The sequence below is a fragment of the Procambarus clarkii genome, unplaced genomic scaffold (genome assembly GCF_040958095.1).
Source record: "Procambarus clarkii isolate CNS0578487 unplaced genomic scaffold, FALCON_Pclarkii_2.0 HiC_scaffold_116, whole genome shotgun sequence".
Lineage (NCBI taxonomy): Eukaryota > Metazoa > Arthropoda > Malacostraca > Decapoda > Cambaridae > Procambarus > Procambarus clarkii.
In genome coordinates this window covers 262,174-268,779 of record NW_027189149.1, presented here as the reverse complement: position 1 = coordinate 268,779, position 6,606 = coordinate 262,174, and the positions used below count along the sequence as shown (strand labels likewise).

General features: G+C 44.9%; 1 non-coding gene across 1 annotated transcript; it reads right to left on the bottom strand.

The window, feature by feature from the left end:
- Positions 1–5,186: 5,186 nt before the first annotated feature.
- LOC138360689 (5S ribosomal RNA) lies at positions 5,187–5,305 on the bottom strand. The gene has a single exon (XR_011226579.1). It is a non-coding gene; the product is annotated as a 5S ribosomal RNA (ribosomal RNA).
- Between the last annotated feature and the right edge of the window lie 1,301 nt (positions 5,306–6,606).

Below are 6,606 nucleotides of genomic sequence, written 5' to 3'. Positions count from 1 at the left end.
TTGTGGTCGAGTAGACACGGCTTTCTCACAACGCTTTCAAAACTGCAGTTGCCTACTCGTCTGTTTCACGTCCCTGTGAAATGACTTTTGCACAAATCCAAAAAATAGAGCAAAATCAGCGATAATAGTGATTGAGGTGAGCCGCCTGTTGGCTGCAGCCAGAGGAAGGAGGGGAGGGGCAACGGGGTGACGTAGGCGAGTCGAGCAGCCAATGGCGCTCGAGCAAGCGCCTCGAGACGGCGTATATAAGCAAAAATTTTTCGGCGCCGGCCATCACAAACCACAGTTGTTCACCATGGCTCGCACCAAGCAGACTGCTCGCAAGTCCACGGGAGGCAAGGCTCCTCGTAAGCAGCTGGCCACCAAGGCAGCACGCAAGTCTGCTCCTGCCACAGGGGGTGTGAAGAAGCCTCACCGTTACAGGCCCGGAACGGTCGCCCTGCGTGAGATCCGTCGTTACCAGAAGAGCACCGAGTTGCTCATCAGGAAACTTCCCTTCCAGCGTCTGGTGCGCGAGATTGCCCAGGACTTCAAGACCGATCTTCGCTTCCAGTCGTCTGCCGTCATGGCTTTACAGGAGGCATCCGAGGCTTACCTGGTCGGTCTCTTCGAGGACACTAACCTCTGTGCCATCCACGCCAAGCGTGTCACCATCATGCCAAAGGACATTCAGCTTGCTCGCCGTATCCGTGGAGAGCGTGCATAAGCTAAATCGACCACCCTAGTATACACCAAACTCGGCCCTTCTCAGGGCCAAAATATCCTTCTAAGGAGATTTCAGACATTCCTAGCATAATTTAGGTGTCATACATACATGTGATATCAATAAATCAAGTCATTTGTAGTACAACCTGTTCTCTTACAAACAAAACGCCGTCGCTTTTCACTCTTATGCACTGTCAAGGATCACCCCCCCCCCCCCCAAAATAAAAATTGTCATACTGTACTAGAAATAAAAGCAGCTTGTATAAGTGACATATACTGTCCAGTCCTGTTTTATTCTGTTTTCGGTCCTCTGGCTTAATCTGTTAAGTTAGGAGATGACATTTTAAATTAACCGTTTTCTTGACATTTTCAAACCTAAGAGGGTGGCCTGCATAGTAATCCTAATGTGGAACATAACAATGAATCTCTAATCTCTAGAAAAAAGATACCGAGTGCTTATATGTGTTGAGAGAGAGAGAGAGAGAGAGAGAGAGAGAGAGAGAGAGAGAGAGAGAGAGAGAGAGAGAGAGAGAGAGAGAGAGAGAGAGAGAGAGAGAGAGAGAGACACACAGACAGACAGACAAGACAGACAAGACAGACAGACAGACAGACAGACAGACAGACAGACAGACAGACAGACAGACAGACAGACAGGCAGGCAGGCAGGCAGACAGACAGACAGACAGACAGACAGACAGACAGACAGACACTGAGAGAGAGAAACACACACAGACAGTTTCATAAATATTCTCATTTTATAGCTATTTGCTTTCAGTGACAGAGGTTTTTGTTATAATAGTATTGGTGTCTAACACTCACAATCTCTTTAGAAATTAAAGTGTGGCTCCAATGGAGCCGAGTTTGTTGGTTTGAGGCCAAGCCACCACCACAGGGCAGTAAGTAAGCCGTTTACTTGGAGGAGGTGTACTTGGTGACGGCCTTAGTGCCCTCAGAGACGGCGTGCTTGGCCAGTTCTCCGGGCAACAGGAGCCTTACAGCCGTCTGGATCTCCCGACTGGTAATGGTGGAACGCTTGTTGTAGTGGGCCAGGCGAGAAGCCTCGGCGGCGATGCGCTCGAAGATGTCGTTCACGAACGAGTTCATGATCGACATGGCTTTGGAAGAGATACCAGTGTCGGGGTGGACCTGCTTCAGCACTTTGTAGATGTAGATGCTGTAGCTCTCCTTCCTCCTGCGCTTCTTTTTCTTATCGCCCTTGGCAATGGCCTTCTGGGCCTTTCCGGCCTTCTTGGCAGCCTTTCCAGATGCCTTGGGTGGCATGATGATGCTCGTGCTGGCTGGCGTTGCGATACAATAATGAACTTTTGCGCGAGGCGAGCTTTCCTTTTATATCCCGCTCGCGACTCAGCTCAGAGCGGGTCGCGTGGCGGAGCGCGCTGATTGGTCAGTGGCGGGCTCCCTTGATCCTGAGCGGGGTATATAACACGAAGCTCGATCTGCGGGGCGGCATAAAACACCACAAACCCACAACAGCAGCAGCAATGTCAGGACGCGGCAAGGGAGGCAAAGTGAAGGGCAAGTCAAAGTCTCGCTCCAGCAGGGCCGGACTTCAGTTCCCCGTGGGCAGAATTCACCGTCTGCTGCGTAAGGGCAACTACGCCGAACGCGTCGGTGCTGGCGCTCCTGTCTACCTGGCAGCCGTCATGGAATACCTCGCTGCCGAAGTTCTGGAGCTCGCCGGTAACGCCGCACGTGACAACAAGAAGACCCGTATCATCCCACGTCACTTGCAGTTGGCCATCCGCAACGACGAAGAACTCAACAAACTTCTGTCTGGCGTAACCATTGCACAGGGAGGTGTTCTTCCAAACATTCAGGCAGTTCTTTTGCCAAAGAAGACAGAGAAGAAGTAAGCACTTCTGCCACCCACCACGACAAATACCATAACCAGGCTCCATCCGGAGCCACACACACTTTAATAGAGAGATTCAAGTAGACAATCAACTTTCAAACATTAATAATAACATATTGATTTCATTTGGAATGTGTACATAACAAACAAACAAACAAAACAAAATTATAGGGGATATTCAGCATCACTTGGAATATTAACCAATCATATAAATCCAATATATATTTTATATTTTACTTTAAGCGAGGAATTCATATTCTATCAATTTTTAATCATACAAATGAACAAAAGCAATTCTTCACTAGACGTAACGAATGAATAAATGATCAAGGTTTTAATGTGTTTCATGAATAAATATATATATATATATATATATATATATATATATATATATATATATATATATATATATATATATATATATATATATATATATATATATATATATAATATAATATAATATATTATAATACTTGTGAACCAGAATATGTTTGAGCAGCAGCGATCGTGCCATTGGCCGAAGTGCAACAATTCAAATAATTTAAAGGGCCTGCTCGGGTATATAAGAGAGGCTGGGAGACTGGGGCCGGTGGTGGGTGATGGGTGATGAGTGATGGTGTGGTGTGGTGTGGTGTTGTTAAGAGTTGATTTACGGCCAGCCAGCCAGCTGCAGCCAAGGCAGGGCAGGGCAAGGCAAGGCAAGGCAAGGCAAGGCAAGGCAATAACAGGACAGGACAGCCAAGGCAAGGCAAGGCAAGGCAAGGCAAGGCAAGGCAAGCAGGCGGGCGGGCGGGCGGGCGGGCGGGCAGGCCAGGCAGGCCAGCCAGCCAGCCAGCCAGCCAGCCAGCCAGCCAGCCAGCCAGGCAGGCAGGCAGGCAGGCAGGCAGGCAGGCAGGCAGGCAGGCAGCCAGGCAGCCAGCCAGTCAGCCAACCAGCCAGCCAGCCAGCCAGCCAGCCAGGCAGGCAGGCAGCCAGCCAGCCAGCCACTCCCACTTTGTATTTATATGCATTCAATTTATATTCAAACATTATATATGTTAAGGGCCTAGTTTTAGTGTTTATTTTAAAAATGACAAACATCGAGTCGTTTTACCAGTCCTTTAGCGTTAACGGTGATGCATTTTAAAACTGAACAGAAATCACCTTTTCTGGATATATCAAATATCGAATCCGCTTAATGTGCCTACAATTCAATCATTCAAAAAATACATAATTTACATCATGCCTTTTCATAGAACAGACAATAAGATTTGAGACAATAAGAACTTTACTTTTATAACTAAAGTTGCACAATTATACCAACTCTATGGTGGCTGGGTGGTAAGGTGTGTGGCTGGTGTTTTGGAAGTCGCGAGTTCAAACGACCCAATGGGAGTACTTTTTTTTTTTTTTATGCCATACAATCTTCCTAAGTACTATTATGTAGGTGTGTGTGTGTGTGTGTTTTTATTCATTCTTTGGTTTTATAGATGACATACATATTGACTCCTTTTACCGGTCCTTAATTAGGCTCTGGGGAAGCAATGGTGGTGGTGGTGGTGGTGCATTTAAAACTAAACCAAAAATCACCAGTTCTGGACGCGTCAAATATCATATCCGCTTAATGTGTCTACAACCTAATTACTTAAAACTACACTATTTAATTCATTCATATCACTGTGCATATTGGTCATTATGCTCATACAACCGACATCAACAATTTATTTTCATTATTAGAATCATACATTTCATCAAGTAATACAGATACAAAGAGATTTTCTTTCTGAGAAGACCGTTAGTATTGGCTGGCTGGCAGGCAGGCAGGCAGGCATTTGAGGGTTATTATTTCGCCTGTTGATTGGGGGGAGGGTTGATGTGTTAGGGGGTTTTCGGTTAGGTGTGGTGGTGGTGATTGGTGGTGATTGGTGGTGATTGGTGGTGGTGGTGATTGGTGGTGAGTAGTGGTGGTGGTGGTGAGTAGTGGTGGTGGTGGTGGTGGTGGTGGTAGTAGGTGGGAGGGGGGGGGGGGGGGAAGGGGAATGATGGTCTGTGGATTCCTTCTCCGTACCCCTTACATATAAGCAAAAACATGCCTTCCTGTGGGTATAGAAACATTAACACAAATTATATCAGTAACTGATATTGTAGCCTTTTAAACAGAAAAGATTTGTACATACAAATACTTTTAAATTATCATTTATTTGTGGAAATGGCATTTACGTCATTAAATTGATACCTCAGCATCAAGTGTCCTGCAGCTGTGGTCCAGTGGTAAAGTGTATATAAGTGATGCGTATTCTTGGAGTTGCGAGTTCAAACCCGGATTAAGCTATATATATATATATATATATATATATATATATATATATATATATATATATATATATATATATATATATATATATATATATATATATACAACATGTTTTGTTTTGGTTGTTTGTTTTTGTATAAAGCCTCACACACTATATTAAGCGAGTTTGTTTTAAACATGACATACATATTAATTCATTTTACCAGGCCTTATTCCACACAACTCCGTGAATTTCCCGTGGAGCCAGCCAGCCAGCCAGCCAGCCATTCAAACAAAAACAAACGAAACAAAACAAAACAAAACAAAAAACATTATTGCCAACAGCATTTGGTGTTCCCAGGCGGTCACCCATCCAAGTACTAACCAAACCCAACGTTGCTTAACTTCGCTGATCGGACGAGAAGCGGTGTTCTCAACGTGGTATGGCCGTTGGCATGAGACTGCCTACACATTGTGGCTAATAACCAACTCTTTTTAGTCATCACGGCAGGATACGGACCTTCTTGTGGTGTCTTAATGGTAATTGTATCCTAACATATTTTTGTCTCCTTGGCATGGATATTTAACATCGTTTATTCAGTCTTGGGTTTATGTTCTTTCGCCATTTACAGGACATTTTACATCTACCTACTTCCTCAGCCTACCCTGCCAATTTCTAATGAATTTGTGGATTTTCTTTTGTAATACATACATGTGTGTGCTCATCTGCTCTTCAGTTTTTATGATATTTGTCTCATCTGTCCTGCTTTATGATACTTTTACAAAGAACATGAACAAATGCTTCTATTTTAGAGAAGATATGGGATCCAGGTTTCGGAGCCGTAAAACCAACCGTCGTGATTGGTGGACGAGTTGCCAGGTTGCAGCTTCTGTACCGTGCCGGCACATAAATAGGTTCGGCTCAAGCGGCGGCAGCATCATTCCCCCGTGACTGTCTGAGCGTCTCTCATCACCTTGGTTATCTCATCATCATCATGGTAGAAGCAAAGCCTACCAAGAAGGCTGCGGCTGCTGCTGCTGTGGTGGCCACCACCAGGAAACCTCGCGTCCAGGTTGCTCACCCGAAAACTAGTCAAATGGTTCTAGCCGCGGTCGCAGCACTCAAAGACCGTAAGGGCTCGTCTCTACAAGCAATCAAGAAGTACGTTGTTGCCAACAACAAAGTCGAGGCTGCCAAGATCGCCATTTACATCCGAAGATTTCTCAAGAAAGCAGTGGCTGACGGCATTCTTGTTCAGACCAAGGGAAGTGGAGCTAGTGGATCATTCAAGCTGGCCGTAGCAGAGAAGAGGGCCGTTCTAACTCCCAAGAAAGCCACCACAACCAAGAAACCATCTACAGCAGCAAAGAAGGCCGTGGTAACTCCCAAGAAAGCCGCCACAAGCAACAAACCACCTACAGCCTTGAAAAAGAAGCAGCAGCAGCAGCAGCTTGTTGTTGGGAACAAAAAGCCCAAAATAAAGAGAGCTTCAAAATCTCCCAAACCACCCAAGGCAAAGAAAGCTGTCAAGAAAACAACAAAGGCAAAATAAACGACGACATGCAAGCAGCATGAATACACATGACAATAAACATCCAGGCCTCCCCCCTCAGTGGAGGGGCCTCATATGATTCCAAAAAGAGTTTAGTTTTGTAGACAAATAAATCATTACTTTTGGGGTAGATTTACTCTGTATATTATATATATATATATATATATATATATATATATATATATATATATATATATATATAT